Source organism: Sus scrofa, chromosome 4, assembly GCF_000003025.6.
Source record: "Sus scrofa isolate TJ Tabasco breed Duroc chromosome 4, Sscrofa11.1, whole genome shotgun sequence".
NCBI classification, from domain to species: domain Eukaryota; kingdom Metazoa; phylum Chordata; class Mammalia; order Artiodactyla; family Suidae; genus Sus; species Sus scrofa.
The window spans coordinates 46,012,146-46,035,044 of record NC_010446.5 but is presented as its reverse complement, the minus strand read 5'-3'; the positions used below and the strand labels follow the sequence as shown (position 1 = coordinate 46,035,044).

The 22,899-nt window shown below is 39.2% G+C and overlaps 1 protein-coding gene across 1 annotated transcript in view; it reads left to right on the top strand.

The window, feature by feature from the left end:
* Positions 1-22,899, top strand: part of NECAB1 (N-terminal EF-hand calcium binding protein 1) — a 257,897-nt gene that overhangs the window by 204,629 nt on the left and 30,369 nt on the right. The gene's annotated exons all lie outside the window — the stretch shown is intronic.

The window sequence follows — 22,899 nt, the reverse complement described above, 5'->3', positions numbered from 1 at the left end:
AGATTCCACATGTAAGTGATATCATATGGTATTTCACTTGCTATGAGAATCTCTAGTTCCATCCATGTGGCCAAAAATGACATTATTTTGTTCTTTTTTATGGCTGAGTAGTATTCCATTGTATATATGCACCACATCTTCTTAATCTATTCATTTGCTAATGGACATTTAGGTTGTTTCCAGGTCCTGACTATTGTTAATAGTGCTGTGATGAACATAGGGGTGCATGTGTTTTTTTGATTGAATGTTTTATCTGGACATATGCTCAGGAGTGAGAGTGCTGGATCATATGTTAGTTCTATATTTAGTTTTCTGAGGTATCTCCATACTGTTTTCCATAGTGGTTGTATCAACTTACATTCCAGCAAACAGTGAAGGAGGGCATTCTTTTCTCCACACCCTCTCCAGCATTTGTTATTTCTTGGCTCGTTAGTGATAGCCATTCTGACCAAAGTGAGGTGGTACCTCATTGTACTTTTAATTTACATTTCTGTAAAGATTAGTGTTGTTAAGCAGTTTTTCATGTGCCTGTTGGCCATCCATATGTTTTCTTCAGAGAAATGTCTGTTTACATCTTCTGCCTAATTTTTGATTGGGTTGTTTGTTTTTTTGTTGTTGTTGAGTTGTATGAGATGTTTATATATTTTGGAGATTAGGCCTTTATCTGTTGCATCATTTGCAAAGATTTTTTCCCATACTGTGGGTTGTCTTTTCATGTTTTTAATGGTTTCCTTTGCTGTACAAAAGCTTTTGAGTTTAATTAGGTACCATGGGTTAATTTTTGGTTTTGTTGTCATTATTCTAGGAGGTGTATCAAACAAGATGATGCTGTGATTTAGGTCAAAGAGTGTTCTGCCTACATTTTCCTCTAGGAGTTTTATAGTATCTGACCTTATATTTTAGGTCCTATGTTTAATTTTTCAGCTTTTCAGCATTGAGAATGATGTTAGCTGTGGGTTTTTCATATATGGCTTTTATTATGTTGAGGTAGGTTCACTCTATTCCCATTTGCTGTACAGTTCTTATCAGAATCAGGTGTTGAATTTTGTCAAAAGTTTTTTGTGCATCTATTGATACGATATGTTTTTTCTTTTTCAGTTTGATGTGGTGTATCACATGATTGATTTGTGGGTATTGAAGAATCCTTGCATGCCTGGGATAAATCCCACTTGATCATGGTGTATGATCCTTTTTAAATATATTTGGATGCAGTTTTCTAATATTTTGTTGAGGATCTTTGCATCTATGTTCATCGGTGATATCGGGCTGTAGTTTTCTTCTTTTTCTTTCTTTTTTATTTATTTTTTCCACTGTACAGCATGGGGGCCAAGTTACACATACATGTATACATACTTTTTCCTCCCATTGTTCTGTTGCAATATAAGTATCTAAACATAGTACTCAATGCTACACAGCAGGATCTCATTGTAAATCCATTCCAAGAGCAGTAGTTTGCATCCATTAACCCCAAGTTACCAATCTCACCCACTCCTTCCCTCACCCCCTTGGCAGCCACAAGTCTATTCTTTTGTGTGGAAACATTCATTTGTGCTATATATTAGATTCCAGTTATAAGTGATATCATATGGTATTTGTCTTTGTCCTTCTGACTTATTTCACTCAGTATGTTGCTGAAAATGGCATTATGTCGTGCTTTTTAATGGCTGAGTAGTATTCCATTGTGTATATATACACCACGTATTCCTAATCCAATCATCTGTGGATGGACATTTGGGTTGTTTCCATGTCTTGACTATTGTGAATACTGCTGCAATGAACATGCAGGTGCATGTGTATTTTTTTTGTCTTTTTGCCATATTCTTGGACCACTCTCGCAGCATATGGAGGTTCCCAGGCTAGGGGTCAAATTGGAGCTATAGCCGCTGGTCTATACCAGAGCCACAGCAATGTGGGATCCGAGCCGCATCTGCAACCTACACCACATCTCATGGCAATGCCGGATCCTTAACCCACTGAGCAAGGCCAGGGATCGAACCCACAACCTCATGGTTCCTAGTAGGATTCGTTAATCACTGAGCCACAACAGGAACTCCTGCATGTGTATTTTTTAAGGAAAGCTTTGTCTAGAGATATGCCCTAGAGTGGGACTGCTGTGTCATATGGTAGTTCTATGTATAGATTTCTAAGGTACCTCCATACTGTTCTCCATGGTATGTACCAGTTTACATTCCCACCAAGAGTGCAGGAGGGTTCCCTTTTCTCCACACACACTCCAGCACTTGTTATTTGTGGACTTATTAATGAAGGCCATTCTAACTGGTGTGAGGTGGTATCTCATGGTAGTTTTGATTTGCATTTCTCTAATAATCAGGGATGTTGAGCATTTTTTCATGAGCTTGTTGGCCATCTGTACATCTTCCTTGGAGAATGGTCTATTCAGGTCTTTTGCACATTTTTCCATTGGGTGGTTGGCTTTTTTGGTGTTGAGTTGTGTAAGTTGCTTGTATATTCTAGACATTAAGCTCTTGACCAGGTGTAATTCATCTCAGGTTTACAAGGATGGTTCAACATATGCAAATCAATCAACGTCATACACTACATTAAAAAAATAAAAGTCAAAAACCATATGATCATCTCGATAGATGCAGAAAAAGCATTTGACAGAGTCCAACATCCATTTATGATAAACACTCTCATCAGTGTGGGTATAGAGGGAACAATCCTGAACATAATCAAATCCATTTATGACAAACCCACAACAAATATAATATTGAATGTAGAAATATTGAAAGTCTTCTCTCTTAAATCTGGAACAAGACAGGGATGCCCGCTCTCACCACTGCTATTCAACATAGTTGTGGAAGTCCTAGCCAAGCAAATAGACAAACAAAAGAAATAAAAGTCATCCAAATAGGAAGAGATAAAACTGTCACTGTATGCAGACTACATAATACTATACTCAACCCAAAAACTGCTTGAACCAATTAACAAATTCAGCAAAGTAGCAGGATATAAGATTAACATTCATAAATCAGTCGCATTTCTGTATACTAACAATGAAATATTAGAAAGGGATTACAAAAATACAATACCTTTTAAAATTGCACCCCAAAAAATCAAATACCTGAGAATACACATGACTGAGGAGGTAAAGAACTTATATGCTGAGAACTATAAAACATTAATCAAGGAAACTAAAGATGTATGGAAAGTATTTCACAGAAACTCACCTACAGGAGTGAGAGTTCTTTGCCCCACATCAAACTCCCATGTGTGGGGATCTGGCACAGGGAGAAAGAGCCCCCAGAGCATCTCGCATTGAAGGCCAGTGGGCTTGTGTGCAGGAGCTCCATGGGATTGGGGGAAATGGAGACCCCATTCTTAAAAGGTGCAAACAGACTTTCACGTGCACTGAGTCCCAGGGCAAAGCAAAGTCTCCAAGGGAATCTGGGTCAAACCTGACTGTAGTTCTTGGAGGACTTCCTGGGAAAACAGGGGTGAATATGGCTTGTTGTGAGGGAAGGGCATTGGAAGCAAAGCTCTCAGGAATATTCAGCAGCATGCTTTTCTCTGGAGGTGGCCTTTTTGGGAAAATCTGGCCCAACCCATCAGTGCTGAGAAGTCCCAGGCCAAACAACAATCCAAGTGGGATCACAGCCCCAGCCATCAGTAAACAGACTGCCTAAAGTACCCCCAGGCACAAAGCCACTTCTAATACCTCCAGAGACAAAGCCTCACCCACAAGAGGAACTAGAATCGGCTCCACCTACCAGTGGGCAGGCATTAGGCCCTCCCATCAAGAAGCCTACAGCAAGCCCCCATACTGACTTCAGCCACAAAGGGGGCAGACACTAGAAGTAAGAGAGGTTACAACTCTATTATCTGTCAAGGTCAACACACGAAAAACCTATGAAAATGAAAAAACAGAGAACTATAACTCAGATAAGGGAGAAAAAAAAAACAGAAAATCAGCTAAGTGATAAGGAGATTCTCAGCCTCCAGGAAAAAGACTTTGATGCTGAAGATGATGCAAGACATTGGAAATAGACTGGAGGCAAAGATGGATAACTTACAGGAAACACTAAGCAAAGAGATACAAGATAGAAAACTTGAACAAGAAGAGATGCAAAATACAATAACTGAAATAAAAAATTAGTTAGAAGCAGCCAAAAGCAAAATTCAGGAGGCAGAATAACAAATAAGTGAGGTGGAGGACAGATTAGTAGAAATTATGGATGTGGGGCAGAAAAAGAAAAAAGATTGAAAACAAATGAGAGTCTCAGGGAACTCTGGGATAACATTAAATGCACCAACATCTGTATTAAGGGGTGCCAGAAGGAGGGGAGAGAGATAAGGGGACAGAAAAAATATCCCAAGAGATCATAGTCAAAAACTACCCTAACATGGAAAAGGAACCACTCACTCAAATCCAGTAAATGCAACAAATACCATATAAAATAAACCCAAGGAGGAACACGCTGAGACACATATTAATCAAACTGACCAAAAATTAAAGACAAAGAGAAAATATTGAAAGCAGCTAGGGAAAAGAAACAAATAACATACAAGGGAACCCCAGTAAGGTTATCAGCAGATTTTTCAACAGAAACTCTGCAGGCAAGAAGGGAATGGCATGATATACTTAACATGATGAAAGGAAAAAACCTCCAACCAAGATTCCTTTACCCAGCAAGGCTGTCATTGAGATTTGAAGGAAAAATCAAAATCTTCACAGAGAAGCAAAAGCTAAGAGAATTCAGCAACACTAAACCAACTTTACAACAGATACTAAAGGACATTCTCTAGGCAGAAAAGATAGCAAGAGGAAATAAAAATACGACAAATGACAAGGCTCACCAGTAAAGGTATATATACAATAAGGATATGAAATCATCTATGCACAACTATGCCACCAAAATCAGAAATCATGAGAAGAGGAGGGTACAAATTTAGGACACTAGAGATGCACTTGCAATTAAGAGACCAACAACTTAAAACAATCTCATATATATGTAGACTCATATCAAAACTTCAGAATAACTGCAAACCAAAAATCTACACTTGATACACAAACAAATAAGAAAAATCAATGCATTGGGCATCTATCCCGACAAAACTCTACTTAAAAGAGACACGTGCACCTGCATGTTCATTGCAGCGCTATTCACAATAGCCAGGACATGGAAACAACCCAAATGTCCATCGACAGATGATTTGATTCGGAAGAAGTGGTATATATACAAAATGGAATATACTCAGCCATAAAAAAGAATGACATAATGCTGTTTGCAGCAACATGGATGGAACTAGAGAATCTCATCCTGAGTGAAATAAGCCAGAAAGACAAAGATAAATACCATATGATATCACTCATAACTGGAATCTAATATCCAGCACAAATGATCATCTCCTCAGAAAAGAAAATCATGGACTTGGAGAAGAGACTTGTGGCTGCCTGATGGGAGGGGGAGGGAGTAGGAGGGATCGGGAGCTTGGGCTTATCAGACACAACTTAGAATAGATTTACAAGGAGATCCTGCTGAGTAGCATTGAGAACTTTGTCTAGATACTCATGTTGGAACAGAAGAAAGAGTGGGGGAAAAATATAATTGTAATGTATACATGTAAGGATAACCTGACCCCATTGCTGTACAGTGGGAAAACAAAAAAAATTATAAAAAAAAACAACAACTTTGTTCTTTGAGTCAGCTCTTCAAAATAAAACTTGAAGTGTTTTTGAATTCAGTCAAAAAAAAATCAATTCAAATACAACACTAAAGTTAGTCATAAAAACTCAAGAGGAGAGAACAAGAGAAGAAAGGAAGAAAAAAGAGCCACAAAAACAAATCCAAAGTAATTAATAAAATGGCAAGAAGAACATACATATCAATAATTAACTTCAATGTGAATGGACTAAACGCCCCGGCCAAAAGACATAGACTGGCTGAATGGATACAAAAACAAGACCCATCTATATGCTGTCTTCAAGAGACCCACCTCACTTCTAGGGACACATACAAATTGAAAGTGAGAAGATGGAATATTCCATGCAAATGGGAATCAAAGAAAGCAGGAGTAGCAATACTCATAACAGACAAAATAGACTTTAAAATGAAGAATATTTTAAGGGACAAAGAAGGACAGTACATAATGATCAAAGGATCAATCCAAGAAGATGATATAACAATTTTAAATATCTACACACCCAACACAGGTTCACCACAATATATAAGGCAACTGCTAACAACCTTAAAAGGAGAAATTGACAATAACACAATCATAGTGGGGGACTTTAATACCCCACTTACAGCAATGGACAGATCAACCAGACAGAAAATCAATAAGGAAACACAGGCCCTGAATGAAGCATTAAACCAGATGGACTTAATAGATATTTATAGGACATTCCATCCAAAAGCAACAGAATACACATTCTTCTCAAGTGCACATGGAACATTCTCTAAGATTGATCACATCCTGGGCTACAAATCCAACCTCGGTAACTTTAAGAAAACTGAAATCATATCAAGCATCTTTTCCGACCACAACGCTATACGACTGGAAATCAACAACAAGAAAAAAACTGCAAAACACACAAACACGTGGAGACTAAACAACATGCTACTAAACAACCAATGGATCACTGAAGAAATCAAAGAGGAAATTAAAAAATACCTAGAAGCAAATGACAGCAAAGATACGCCACTCCAAAACCTATGGGATGCAGCAAAAGCCATTCTAAGAGGATAGTTTATAGCAATGCAAGCCCACCTCAGGAAACAAGAAAAAGCTCAAATAAACAAGCTAACTTGACATCTAAAGCAGCTCAAGAGAGAAGAACAGACAAGACCTAAAGTTAGTAGAAGGAACGAAATAAAGATCAGAGCAGAAATCAACGAAATAGAAACAAAGAAAACCATAGAAAAGATCAATGAAAGGAAAAGCTGGTTCTTTGAAAAGATCAACAAAGTTGATAAACTCTTAGCCAGACTTCTCAAGCAAAAAAGAGAGAGGACTCAAATCAATAAAATTAGAAATGAAAAAGGAGAAGTAACAACGGACATCACAGAAATACAAAGGATCATAAGAGACTGCTATATGCAACTATACTCCAATAAAATGGAAAACCTAGAAGAAATGGACAAATTCTTAGAAAAGTGCAATCTTCCAAGACTAAACCAAGATGAAATAGAAAAGATGAATGGACCAATCACAAGAACTGAAATTGAAACTGGGACTTAAAAACTTCCAACAAACAAAAGTCCAGGACCAGACGGCTTCACAGGCGAATCCTATCAAACATTTAGAGAAGAGCTAAAACCTCTCCTTCTGAAACTATTTCAAAAAATTGTAGAGGAAGGGACACTCCCAAACTCATTCTATAGGCCACCATTACCCTGATACCAAAACCAGACAAAGATACCACAAAAAAAGAAAACTATAGGCCAATTTCAACAAAATACTAGCACACCGCATCCAACAATACATTAAGAGGATTGTACATCATGATCAAGTGAGATTTATCCCAGGGATACAAGGGTTCTTCAATATCCACAAATCCATCAGTGTGATACACCACACTGACAAACTGAAGAATAAAAACCATACGATCATCTCAATAGATGCGGAAAAAGCCTTTGACAAAATCCAACACCCATTTCTGATAAAAACCCTTCAGCAAATGGGCATAGAGGGAACCTACCTCAACATGATAAAGGCCATATACGACAAACCCACAGCGAACATCATTCTCAATAGTGAAAAGCTGAAAGAATTCCTGCTGAGATCAGGAAGAAGACAAGGATGTCTGCTCTCACCACTACTATTGCACATAGTTCTGGAAGTGCTAGCCACAGCAATCAGAGAAGTAAAAGAAATAAAAGGAATCCAAATTGGAAAGGAAGAAGTAAAACTATCCCTATTTGCAGATGACATGATACAATACCTAGAGAATCCTAAGGACTCTACCAGAAAACTGTTAGAGATCATCTATAAATTTGGCAAAGTCACAGGATACAAAATTAATACACAGAAATCAACAGCATTCTATACACCAACAATGAAAGAGCAGAAAGAGAATTTAGGGAAGCAATCCCATTTACCATCACATCCAAAAGAATAAAATACCTAGGAGTAAACCTATCTAAAGAGGCAAAATGAAGCCTACCACCACAGGGACTGTCCCTGCACAGGCCTGCTTGCCCTTTGGAGGGCTACACCCCCGCAGAGCAGTACCAAACACCACCATTCCCCGAGAAAAGGCCTGCAGCCCAGAAATGCTAGAACAAGCCTAGCCAGGCCGTGAAAAGATCTGCCTAATTCTTGGACGGTCTTTCTGAGTCGGGCTGCCCTGGGGAAGAGCCTCTAGGGTTTTCAGCAGGCCAGCTAGCTGCTCCAGCCCTTGAGGGGAGCCGCACTCTTGCAGAAGAGCTGCAAATGACTGCCAGCTCTCTGCAGGACCCCCTGCGGCCCAGAAAAGCTACAACAAGCTTGGCCAGGCTGTGAAAAGATCTGCCTACATTCTCAGGCCTGCATTCTCAGATCTGCCTACATTCCCAGGCTGTCCTGAGTTGGGCTGACCTAGGGAAGAGCCTCCTGGGTTCTCAGTGACCCAGATAGCTGCTCCAGCCCTCAGGAGGTGCTGCACTCCTGAGGAACTGCTGCCCAACACCGCCAACCCCCTGCAAGAACCCCACAGCCTAAAAACACCAGAGCAAGCTCTGCCTGACCAAGTGAAATCTGATACCATTGTGGTGTGGACCTCCCAGTCCTGTTTGCCCTCAGGAAGTCCTCCTTTGCTTCAAAGAGACCCTGTTAGCCCCATAAACACTCCAAAAAAGCCACACTGCCTCAAAAAAAGACTGACCAACAACACCAGCCCAGGAAACATTCCACGGCAGTGACAAGGCAAACACTGCCTGGTCACGGAGAGTACAACTCCTCAGGAAAAAGAAAACAACAAGCAAGATGAAGAAGCTGAGAAACCACCCCCAGTCAAACCAACAGGAGAACTCACCTAAAACAGTCAACAATGAAACAGATCTCTGCAGTCAGACAGACCTGGAGTTCAAAAGAGAAATAGTGAAAATACTGAAGGAATTAAGAGAAGATATGAACAGTAATGCAGATACCCTCAGAAAGGAGCTAGAAAATATAAGGAGCAGCCAAGAAAAAGTAGAACATTCACTTGCAGAGATACTAACTGAACTAAGGGCAGTAAAAACCAGAATGAATAATGCAGAACGAATCAGTGATGTGGAAGATAGAATAATGGAAATCACCCAATCCGGTCAGCAGACAGAAAACCAAATCAAAAAACATGAAGGCAATATAAGAGACCTATGGGATAATATAAAGCGGGCCAATCTACGCATAATAGGAATTCCAGAAGGAGCAGAAAAAGATAAGGGGATGGAAAACATATTTGAAGAAATTATCGCTGGAAAATTCCCAAATCTAAAGGATACTGAGTTCAAGATACAGGAAGCACAGAGGGCCCCAAACAAATTGAACCCAAATAGACCCACACCAAGACACATCATAATAAAAATGGCAAAAGTTAGTGATAAGGGTAGGATCCTGAGGCAGCAAGAGAAAAACAGAATGTTACCTACAAGGGAACCCCCATAAGATTATCAGCTGATTTCTCTACAGAAATACTACAGGCCAGGAGGGAATGGCAAAAGATATTTAAAGTGCTAAAAGGAAAAAATATGCAATCTAGAATACTCTATCCAGCAAGAATACCATTTAAAATAGAAGGGGAAATAGAAATTTTTTCTAACAAACAAAAACTAAAAGAATACAGCAACACAAAACCCAGGCTAAAAGAAATACTGAAAGGGCTTCTCTAAACCAAAAAGAAAGGAAGGAAAGGGAAGAAAAAAGAAAAGAAAAAAAAAGAAGAAGAAGAAGAGGAAGAGCTAGGACTGAGGAAACTGCAATCAGAGAGCAGTCACTCAAATAAGCCAGCAGACAGATTTAATCATGAACATGCTTCAAAAAAAATAAAATTTAAAAGAAATAAAAATGTGCGCAAGGGATGTTAGGAAATAAATAACCCTTTGTTTGTTTGTTTGTATGTTTCTCTTCTTAATTTTAATATAGTAATGAAGTGTTTGAACTTACAGGACCATCAGGCTAAAACACACAATTATAGGAAGGGGTTAGCATACTTAAAAAACAGGGCAACCACAAGCCAAAACCAAATATTGCATTCGCAAAAAATGAAAAAAAAAAAAAAACACTCTAGCAGATAATAATCAGAGACCATCCAACCAAAAAAAAAAAAAAAAGAAAGGAAGAATGGAGAACCATAGAATCAACTGGAACACGAGGTTCAAAATGGCAATAAATAATCATCTATCAATTATCACTTTAAATGTCAATAGACTGAATGCCCCAATCAAAAGACACAGAGTGGCTGAGTGGATAAAAAGGCAAAATCCTTCAATATGCTGCCTACAAGAAACTCACCTTAGGACAAAGTATACATATAGATTGAAAGTGAAAGGGTGGGGAAAAATATTTCACGCCAATAGACATGACAGAAAAGCAGGAGTCCCAACGCTCATATCAGACAAAATAGACTTTAAAACAAAAGACATAAAGAAAGACAAAGAAGGACACTACTTAATGATTAAGGGATCCATCCAAGGAGAGGATGTTACTGTCGTCAACATATATGCCCCAAATATAGGAGCACCCAGATACATACAACAAATACTAACAGATATAAAGGGAGATAGTGATGAGAATACAATCATAGTAGGAGACCTTAATACCCCCCTCACACCAATGGACAGATCCTCTAGACAGAAAACCAATAAAGCAACAGAGATCCTAAAGGAAACAATAGAAAAGTTAGACTTAATTGATATCTTCAGGACACTACATCCAAAAAAAAATCAGAATACACATTCTTCTCAAATGCTCATGGAACATTCTCAAGAATCGACCACATATTGGGACACAAGCGAATCTCAATAAATTTATGAGCATAGAAATTATCTCAAGTATCTTCTCTGACCACAATGCCATGAAATTAGAAATCAACCATGGGAAAAGCAAAGACAAAAAACCTACTACATGGAGACTAAACAACATGCTACTAAAAAACCAGTGGGTCAATGAGGAAATCAAGAAGGAAATTAAAAAATACCTTGAAACAAATGATAATGAAGACACAACCTCTCAAAATCTACAGGATGCTGCGTAGCTCAGAGGGAAATTTATAGCAATACAGGCCTTTCTCAAAAAAGAAGAAAGATCCCAAATTGACAACTTAACCCTCCACCTAAATGAATTAGAAAAAGAAGAACAAAAAAGACCTAAAGTCAGCAGAAGGAAGGAAATTATAAAGATCAAAGAAGAAATCAATAAAATAGAGACTCAAAAAACAATAGAGAAAATTAATAAAACCAAGAGCTGGTTCTTTAAAAGTAACAAAATTGACAAACCCTGGCCAGACTCACTAAAAAGAGGAGAGAAAGAACCCAAATAACCAAAATTATAAATGAAAAAGGAGAAATCACAATGGATACAGCAGAAATACAAAAAACCATAAGAGAATACTATGAACAACTATACGGCAACAAGTGTGACAATCTGGAAGAAATGGACAATTTTCTAGAATCTTACAGCCTGCCAAAACTGAATCAAAAAGAAACAGACCAACTGAACAAACCGATCACTAGAAATGAAATTGAAGAGGTCATGAAATCACTCCCTACAAATAAAAGTCCAGGACCAGATGGCTTCACAGGGGAATTTTATCAAACATATAAAGAGGAATTGGTGCCCATCCTCCTTAAACTCTTTCAAAAGGTTGAAGAAGAAGGAATACTCCCAAAGACATCCTATGATGCCACCATCACCCTCATTCCAAAACCAGACAGAGATACCACCAAAAAAGAAAACTATCGCCCAATATCATTGATGAATATAGATGCAAAAATTCTCAACAAAATCTTAGCCACCGCATCCAACAACATACCAAAAAAATTATACACCATGACCAGGTTGGGTTCATCCCAGGTTCACAAGGATGGTTCAACATACGCAAATCAATCAGCATCATACACCACATTAACAAAAAAAAAGTCAAAAATCATAGGATCCTCTCAATAGATGCAGAAAAAGCATTTGACAAAGTTCAACATCCATTCATGATCAAGACCCTCACCAAAGTGGGAATAGAGGCAACATTCCTGAATATAATCAAAGCCATTTATGATAAACCCACAGCAAATCTAATCCTCAATGGGAAAAAACTGAAAGCCTTCTCACTCAAATCTGGAACAAGACAGGGATGCCCACTCTCACCACTGCTCTTCAACATAGTTTTGGAAGTCCTAGCCACAGCAATTAGACAAACAAAAGAAATAAAAGGCATCCATATAGGAAGAGAAGAGATCAAACTGTCACTGTATGCAGATGAAATGATACTATACATAGAAAACCCTAAGGACTCAACCCCAAAACTACTTGAACTGATTAATAAATTCAGCAAAGTAGCAGGATATAAGATTAGCATTCAGAAGTCAGTTGCATTTCTGTATACCAGCAATGAAACATTAGAAAAGGAATACAAAAATACGATACCTTTTAAAATTGCACCTCACAAAATCAAATACCTCGGAATACACCTGACCAAAGAGGTAAAGGTCCTATATGGCGAGAACTATAAAACTTTAATCAAAGAAAGCAAGAAGATGGAAAGATTCCATGTTCCTGGATTGGAAAAATCAATATTGTAATAATGGCCATACTACCCAAAGCAATCTACAGATTCAATGCAATCCCTATCAAATTACCCATGACATTGTTCACAGAACTAGAACAAACAATCCAAAAATTTATATGGAGCAATAAAAGACCTAGAATCACCGAACCAATCCTGAGAAACCAAAACCAAGCAGGAGGCATAACTCTCCCAGACTTCAAGAAATATTACAAAGCCTTAGTGATCAAAACAGTGTGGTACTGGTATCAAAACAGACAGGCAGACGAATGGAACAGAATAGAGAACCCGGAAATAAACCCTGACACCTATGGTCAATTAATCTTTGACAAGGGAAGCATTAACCTAAAATGGGAAAAAGTCTATTCAGCAAGCATTGCTGGGAAACCTGGACAGCTGCATGCAAATCAACAACACTAGAACACACCCTCACACCATGCACAAAAATAAACTCAAAATGGCTGAAAGACTTAAATATAGGACAGGACACCATCAAACTCCTAGAAGAAAACATAGGCAAAACACTCTCTGACATCAACATCATGTCTCCCAAAGCAATAGAATTAGAGCAAAAATAAACCCATGGGACCTCATCAAACTGAAAAGCTTTTGCACAGCAAAGGAAACCCAAAAGAAAACAAAAAGACAACTTTCAGAATGGGAGAAAATAGTTTCAAATGATGCAATTGACAAGGGCTTAATCTCTAGAATATATAAACAACTTATACAACCCAACAGCAAAAAAGCCAATCAATCAATGGAAAAATGGGCAAAAGACCTGAATAGACATTTCTCCAAAGAAGATATACAGATGGCCAACCAACACATGAAAAAATGCTCAACATCGCTGATTATAAGAGAAATGCAAATCAAAACTACCATGGATACCACCTCACACCAGCCAGAATGGCCATCATTAATAAATCCACAAATAACAAGTGCTGGAGAGGCTGTGGCGAAAAGGGAACCCTCCTGCACTGTTGGTGGGAATGTATACTGGTGCAGCCACTATGGAGAACAGTTTGGAGATACCTTAGAAATCTATACATAGAACTTCCATATGACCCCGCAATCCCACTCTTGGGCATCTATCCGGACAAAACTCTACTAAAAAGAGACACATGCACCCGCATATTCATTGCAGCACTATTCACAATAGCCAGGACATGGAAACAACTCAAATGTCCATCAACAGATGATTGGATTCGGAAGAAGTGGTGTATATACACAATGGAATACTACTCAGCCATAAAAAAGAATGACATAATGCCATTTGCAGCAACATGGATGAAACTAGAGAATCTCATCCTGAGTGAAATAAGCCAGAAAGACAAAGATAAATACCATATGATATCACTTATAACTGGAATCTAATATCCAGCACAAATGAACATCTCCTCAGAAAAGAAAATCATGGACTTGGAGAAGAGACTTGTGGCTGCCTGATGGGAGGCAGAGGGAGTGGGAGGGATCGGGAGCTTGGGCTTATCAGACACAACTTAGAATAGATTTACAAGGAGATCCTGCTGAGTAGCATTGAGAACTTTGTCTAGATACTCATGCTGCAACAGAACAAAGGGTGGGGAAAAAAATGTAATTGTAATATATACATCTAAGGATAACCTGACCCCCTTGCTGTACAGTGGGGAAAAAAAATGATTGAATAAGTAAATAAATAAAAGAAATTGGTTAAAAAAAATAAAGAGGCAAAATATCTCTACTCTGAATACTATAAGACATTGATGAAAGAAATAAAGATGACACAAATAGATGGAAAGATTTACCATGCTCTTGGATTGGAAGCATCAATATTATCAAAATGACTCTACTACCCAAGGCAATCTACAGATTCAATGCAATCCCTATCAAATTACCAAGGACATTTTTCACAGAAATCGAACAAAATATTTTAAAGTTTGTTTGGAAGCACAAAAGACCCAGAATAGCCAAAGACATCCTGAAAAAGAAAAACGGAGCTGGAGGAATCAGGATCTTAGACTTCAGACTATACTACAAAGCAACAGTCGTCAAAACTACATGGTACTGGCACAAAGACAGACATATAGATCAGTGGAACAGGAGAGAAAGCCCAGAATTAAACCCACACACCTACAGCCAACTAATCTATGACAAAGGAGGCAAGAATATACAATGGAGAAAGGACAGCTTGTTCAATAAGTGGTGCTGGGAAAACTGGACAGCCACATGTAAAAGAAAGAAATGAGAACACTCCCTGACACCACACACAAAAATAAACTCAAAATGGATTAAAGACCTAGGTATAAGACCAGACACTATCAAACTCCTAGAGGAAAACACAGGCCAAACACTCTCTGACATAAACGACAGCAACATCTTCTCAGATCCACCTATCAGAGTATTGACAATAAAAAGAAAAATAAACAAATGGGACCTACTCAAACTTCAAAGTTTCCGCACAGCAAAGGAAACCCTAAACAACACAAAAAGACAACCTGCAGAATGGGAGAAAATATTTGCAAATGAATCGACTGACAAGGGATTAATCTCCAAAACTTATAAACACCTTCTGCAGCTCCATACCTAAAGAACAAACAAGCCTATCAAAAAATGGGCAGAAGATCTAAACAGACAGTTTTCCAAAGAAGACATACAGATGGCCAAGAAACACATGAAAAGATGTTCAACGTCACTCATTATTAGAGAGAAGCAAATCAAAACCACTATGAGGTACCATCTCACACCAGCCAGAATGGCCATCATCCAAAAGTCTACAAACAATAAGTGCTGAAGAGGGTGTGGAGAAAAAGAAACCCTAGTACACTGTTGGTGGGATTGTAAATTGGTACAACCACTGTGGAAAACAGTGTGGAGATTCCTCAGAAAACTAAACATAGGACTACCATTTGACCCAGCAACCCCACTCCTGGGCGTCCATCCAGAGAAAACCACGACTCGCAAAGACACATGTACTCCAGTGTTCATTGCAGCACTGTTTTCAATAGCCAAGACATGGAAACAACCTAAATGTCCATCGACAGAGGAGTGGATCAAGAAGATGTGGTACATATACACAAAGGAATATTACTCAGCCATTAAAAGGAATGAAATACCAGCATTTTTAGCAACATGGATGGACCTAGAAATTATCATGCTAAGTGAAGTCAGCCATACAATGAGACACCAACATCAAATGCTTTCACTGACGTGTGGAATATGAAACAAGGACAGACTGAACTTCTTTGCAGAACAGATGCTGACTCACAGACTTTGAAAAACTTATGGTCTCCGGAGGAGACAGTTTGGGGGGTGAGGGGATGTGCCTGAGCTGTGCGATGGAAATCCTGTGAAATCAGATTGTTATGATCATTACACAACTACAGATGTGATAAATTCATTTGAGTAATAAAAAATCAAAACAAAACAAATAACAAAAAAAGATGTAAAGAAAAGGAAAGATATTCCATGTTCCTAGATTGGAAAAAGTAATATTGTAAAAGTGGACATACTACCCAAAGCAATCTACAGATTCAATGCAATCCCTATCAAATTACCCATGACATTTTTCACAGAACTAGAACAAACAATCCAAAAATTTATATGGAACCACAAAAGACCCAGAATTTCCAAAGCAATCCTGAGAACCAAAACCACGCAGGAAGCATAACTCTTCCAGACTTCAAGCCATATTACAAAGCCACAGTCATCAAAACAGTGTGGTACTGGTACCAAAACAGACCAATGGAACAGAATAGAGAACCCAGAATAAACCCTGATACTTATGGTCAATTAATCTTTGACAGAGGAGGCAAGAGCATAAAATGGGAAAAAGAAAGTCCATTCAGCAAGAATTGCTGGGAAAAATGGAGAGCTGCATGCAAATCAATGAAACTAGAACACACCCTCACACCATGCACGAAAATAAATTCTTTTTTTTTTTTTTTTTTTTTTTGATGGTATCTTTGGTTTCAGTATTAGCATGATGGTGGCCTCAGTAGAATGAGCTTGGGAGTGCTCCTTCCTGTGCTGTTTCTTGGAAGAGTTTCAGAAGAGTTGGTGTTAACTCTTCTCCAAATATTTGATAAATTCTGTCTGTGTAGCCATCAGGTCCTGGACTTTTATTTTTGGAAATTTTTTAATCACATTTTAAAATTCAGTACTTGTGATTGATCTATTCATATTTTCAATTTCTTCCTGGTTCAGTCTTGGTAGGTTGTACCATTGTAAGAATCTGTCCATTTCTTCTGGGTTGTCCATTTTATTGGCACATAGTTGCTTATACTAGTCTCTTATGATCCTTTGTATTTCTGCAATGTCAGTTGTAATTTCTCCTTTTATATTTCTGACGTTATTTATTTGAGCCCTCTCCCTTTTTTTCTTATGAGTCTCTCTAAAGGTTTATCGATTTTGTTGATATTTTCAAAGGACCAGCTTTTGGGTTCATTGATTTTTTTTCTGTTGTTTTCGTTGTCTCTATTTCGTTTATTTCTGCCTGATCTTTATGTTTTCTTTCCTTCTACTAATTTAGGGCTTTGTCTGTTCTTTCTTCTCTAGTTGCCTTAGGTATAAGTTTAGGTTGCTTATTTGAGCTTTTTCTTCTTTCCTGAGATAAGATTTTATTGCTATAATCTTCCCTCTCAGAACTGCATTTGCTGTGTACCAAAGGATTTGGATTTTTGTGAAGACTGTCGTTCATCTCTTAAGAATCTTTTGATTTCTTCTTTGATTTCTTCAATGGCCCATTGGTTGTTCAGAAGCCTATTGTTTAACTTCCAGGAGTTTGTGTTCTTGCTGTTTTTTGGGGGGTTTTGTGTTTTGTTTTGTTTTGTTTTGTTTTTGTAATTGATTTCTAGTCTCAGCATTGTGGTCAGAGAAAATGCTTAAAATAATTTCAATTTTTAAAAAATTTACCAAGGCTTGATCCATGGCTCAAGACATGATCTATCCTGGAGAATGTTCCATGTGCAGTTGAGAAGAATGTGTATTCTGCTGTTTTAGGGTGGACTGTTCTATAAATATCAGTTAAACATAACTGGCCTATGATGTCATTTAGGCCTGTGTTTCCTTGTTGAATTTATGTCTGGATGATCTGTCCATTTGTGTAAGTGGGATGTTAAAGTCCCCCACTGTTATTGTGTTACTGTTGATTTCTCCTTTTATGGCTGTCAGCAATTGCCTTATATATTGATGTGGCCCTATGTTAGGTACATATATATTTACAATTGTTATATCTTCTTTTTGGATAGATCCTTTGATCATTATGTAGTGTCCTTCTTTATCTCTTGTGACTTTAAAGTATTTTTGCGGAGTTCCCATCGTGGCGCAGTGGTTAACGAATCCGACTAGGAACCATGAGGTTGCGGGTTCGGTCCCTGCCCTTGCTCAGTGGGTTAACGATCCGGCGTTGCCGTGAGCTGTGGTGTAGGTTGCAGACGCGGCTCGGATCCCGCGTTGCTGTGGCTCTGGCGTAGGCCGGTGGCTACAGCTCCGATTAGACCCCTAGCCTGGGAACCTCCATATGCCGCGGGAGCGGCCCAAGAAATAGCAACAACAGCAACAACAACAACAAAAGACAAAAAAAAAAAAAAAAAAAAGTATTTTTGCCTGTTATGAGTATTGCTACTCCCGCCTTTCTTTGATTTCCATTTGTATGTAGCATTTTCTTCCATCTCCTCACTTTCAGTCTGCATGTGTCCTTAGGACTGAAGTGGGTCTCTTGTAGGTAATTGGTCTTGTTTTCTTAACCATTCATCAGTCTGTGTCTTTTGGTTGGAGCATTTAATCCATTTACACTCAGTGAAATTATGGATAAATATGTGTTTATTGCCATTTTGTTAACTGTTTTGGTCAATTATAGTTCTTTGGTTTGTGGTTCCCATGAGATTTGAATATATCCAACTGTAAGTGTACAGAATTGTTTTGGGTTTTGAGTCTCTTATTTTCAGATGCATTTTCAATGTTCTGCATTTGTCTTCTAATGGTTGTTATTTTTGATATATTTGTCAGTGTGTGATTTTCTGCCTTTATATTATTTTTGTCTTTACCAGTTTTCTCATTTGAAATGACCTTGTTTCTAATTGTAGCTTTTTCTTTTCTGCCTAGAGAAGTTCCTTTAGTAGTTGTTGTAGAGCTGGTTTAGAGGTATTTAATTCTCTTAGCTTTTTCTTGTCTGGAAAGCTTTTAATCTCTCCATTGAATCTAAATGAGAAGTTGGCTTAGAATATTATCCATGGTTCTAGATGCTTCCCCTTATACAGCAATGGAGTATATATTGCCACCCCATTCTACCTTGCAGAGTTTCTGCTGAAAGATAGGCTATTATCCTTTCGGTTCTCTTGTATATTATTTGTTGCTTCTCCCTTGTGGCTTTTAATGTTTTTCCTTTGTATTTAATTTTTGGCAGTTTGTTTAGTATGTGTATTGCTGTGTTTCTCTCTGGGTTTATCCTTTGTGAGATTCTCTGCATTCTTCAACTTGAGTAGGTGCTTCCTTTCCCAAATTAGGGAAGTTTTCGGCTATAATCTCTTTGAATATTTTCTCTGGGCCTTTCTCCTTTTCCTTCTGGGACCTCTATGATACAAATGTTTGTATGTTTGATGTTGTATCAGAGATCTCTTAGACTCTCCCAAGTTCTTTTTATTTTTTATTTATTTTTTCCACCACTCTGTCTTCCACACCACTTATTCATTCTTCTGCCTCTGTTATCCTGCTATTATTTTTCATTTCAGATATTATGCTACCAATCTTAGTTTGCTTTTCCTTTATCTCTTCAATCTCTTTGTTAAACATTTTTTGTAACTTTTGTGTCTATGCCTCCATTTTTTTCCCAAAATCTTGAATCATCTTTATTATCATCACTTTGAATTATTTTTCAGGTAGATTACATATCTCTTCATTTAGTTGTTTTTCTGTGATTTTTGTCTTGTTCCTTTGTCTAATAGATACTTCATCATCTCATAATCTCCACCTTTCTGTGATTATTGTTCCCTTGATGGCAGATATGTAGATGCAGCATCTGGCCCCTAGTCTTGTAGTTCTCAAGAGTGGTAGTGGCTCACTTATACTCAGAGCTAGTGATGTGAACTGTAGTATTATCCAGGTGGCTGCAAGGAATGGCGTCCATGAGTTGCAGTGGTTCATGGTTCACAGGCTTGCTTTTGTGAGTGGGGGCAACACTGGTTCCTCTTGCTTGCAGGTAGTTCTCAGGACAACTTCCTGCGGTTGGTAACCACAGCAGCTGCTCCAGCAGTCCCTCTGTTGGGGAGGCTCTCAGGGTTTCTCTCTGTAGCTGCTGGGGCAGATGCCTTTCTGTAGTCACTCCCTTTGTTTGGCTGGTTGGGGGAGAATTCTCTGTATTCTCAAGGGTGTGGGATCCTCCCAATCTGTTGCTTAAAAGCTCTCTCTGTTGCTGTAGCCCCTTCACCATTCCAAAGGTCTCTCCTCCTAACAGACTGATGGCAGAGTGCTCCCTGTAGCCTCTGCAAAGTGGCATGCACCTTCAGGACCCTCTTGACTCCTTTGGATAGCCATGCAATGTATGCTGCTTCCACAGTCCCCTACTTGATTGTTGGCTGGGATCGTGGAGCTTGTGCTATTCTCAAGGATTCTTCATCTTGTTTCAGAAATAACTTTCTCCACCCCCGAGTAAAATCGAGGACCTCTGCCCATCTAAGGGGCCCTGTGCAGACTCCTGAACAGTCCAAGCTGTTTCCACCCTCTAGACAAATCACAGCTTTCCCCCTTCCAACTCTCAGGATTGCTTGCACTGTTTCAAGAATATTTTTCTCCACCCTCCAGGTAAATTAAGGATCTCTGCCCACCCAGGGGGCCCCTTATGAACTCCTGCACTGTCCATGCTGCTTCACAATTCACCTTCTGCCTCATAGACAAATAACAACTTTCCTCCCACTTAGGAGGCCCCTTCCCAGGATCATTTGCACTGTTTCAGGGATAATTTTCTCCACCCTCTAAGTAAATTGAGGCTCTCTGTAACTGGAACTGATCCTGTAGCAGGCGCTGTTTGCAGGTTTTGCAACCTGAGATCACTTGAGAGCGTAAGGCTATAGCGGTGGATCCTGGCCCTTCTCTCCAGCACCACCTAACAATGGTTTCTAGCTTCCAAACTGGCCAAACTTCCTCAGCTTATAGCCTCAAATGTGGTCACTCTAGCCCCTTCACGCTGTCTCTGTGCTGCTAATGTAGCCAACCCCAGCTCTCTCTCTGAGTCTGATCTCCAAAGTTGGAGTTTCAGTTCCCACCCCCGATCACATCAGCCTATGGTTGGGAAGTACAGGGCAGTTAGACTTTTTTTCTTGAGGACTGTTTCCATTTACACCAACTGCTGTGTTCTCCTCCAGTAATGCAAATATCCTCTTCTGTCTTGGCTGGTCTCTTTGCTGGTGTGGGGAACTTCCCAGGGTGAGGTGTTGTTCCTCTTTCCAACTCCCTCCTAGGCACACAGGACCCGACCTGCTTCACTTCTCCATTTCTCTCTTTTTATTCTCCTTTCTTTTTTACTACACAGTTTCATGAAGTTTTTCTTGTTCTGTCAGAATCCTGAGTTTTTATGTCAGCATTCAGCTAATTTTCTGTAAGAGTAGTTCCACACATAGAGGGATTTTCAATGTATTTGCGGGAGTAAGTGAGCCTCATGTCCTACTCCTCAGCCATTTTTTACCCGGTCCTTTAATCCATTTTAAATTAATTTCTGTGTGTAGTTTAAGATATGGGTCCATGGGCTGTGCTCTCTGTTCAAATGCCACTGTATGTAGGGCTGTCGAATAAGCTATGTAGCTTCCTGTGTGCTCTAGTTAAGTTTCCTGGCTGGACAGGTTGAAGGCTCATCAGCAATGAGCAGCACTATGAATTAGATTCCTTGCCTGGGTACAGCAGGATAAGTAGCTCTAAAGCTGGTAAAGTTCCTTGTTATTTTAAAGTTAAAAGTTGTTTTAAAGTTAAAAGTTCCCTGAATAAACATGGCTGCTGTCTTTGCTCTGGAAACTATTGGCACTTCCTGCCTCCTTAGCTCAGGTGTCACTGGGCTGCATAGTTTCCAGGTGTTTCCACTAGCCTTTCTGGGATGGGGCCAGAAGATGCCCTCCATAACATATATATGTCTCAACTTCCTTGCCTAGGCAGGAGAGTGAGGGCTCACTCCCGGCTAGTCTAATTATTTTCCCAAACAGGCTTTCAGAGTGGAAGATGTCAGGAACTACTCTTAGCCTTGTCTATAAATTAATTCCCCTGCCTGTGCTTATCATTGGGACATTCCACACCTGGTACTGGTTTTGTTCAGGGTAATCAGCTTTACTCTCTTACCTCTTGGCTTGAGCACTGCTGGGCCACATTGCTTCCAGAAGTTGTTGAAAGCCCTCTGAAGATCAGCTTGGAAAACACTCCCCGCAGTGGTGGGAATGTGATTCAGCTCCTTGCCTGGATGTGGGCAAAATGGGCTCTAGGGCCAACAAAACTTGTCCTAAGAGGATCTAAATCAGGCAGATCTGCACTACACGTAAGTCCCCTCATCAAGAATACATCCCAAACTTTGTTCTGCAGACAAGCAAAGCTGCTTGTTGGATTTACTACCTGGGCACTGGAGTATGAACCTGGTCTTCCAAGATCTGTGTGCTGGTTGTTGCAAGCTTCTTCCCTCTTCTCTGTCAAAGTCAGATTCCCAGTGGATGAACACCACAGATTTCACTGCAATCTCTCTTGGTAGATCAGAGTAGGGGCTTTCACAAAATAACTCACAATGCTGTGTGAGGCTAGTTGTCCCCCCAGGCTCTCTGTTTCCACTGAAGGAACCAAAGGCTCAGGAGATTTGTCCAAGTGGTGCATGCTGGCCTAGGGATGTGGCAATGCTGCCACTTCTCTTATCTTCTAGTGCAGTCTATCTTGGTCTCTGTGGTGTAGGAGAGTGCTTTAGCCTTGCTGTAGGATTCTCTCAGAGGTATCTTGTTCTTAACAGTTGTTTGTTATTCTTGTGAGGGGAAGCAAAGCCAACAACCAACATATATCACCATTGTGGCAATGTTGCTCTTTAGTATATATATTCTTAGAATGAATTCCTCAGAGACTACATGTTTGGTTTCACAGGTGAGATTAGCACACTATGCATTGATCACCACAGAAAGCTCTGTCTTTTCAGTAGTCTTTTGTTTTTAACAAATATTAATAGTGATTTAATTTGCTTTTTATTTCACTTTTTAACAAAGCAA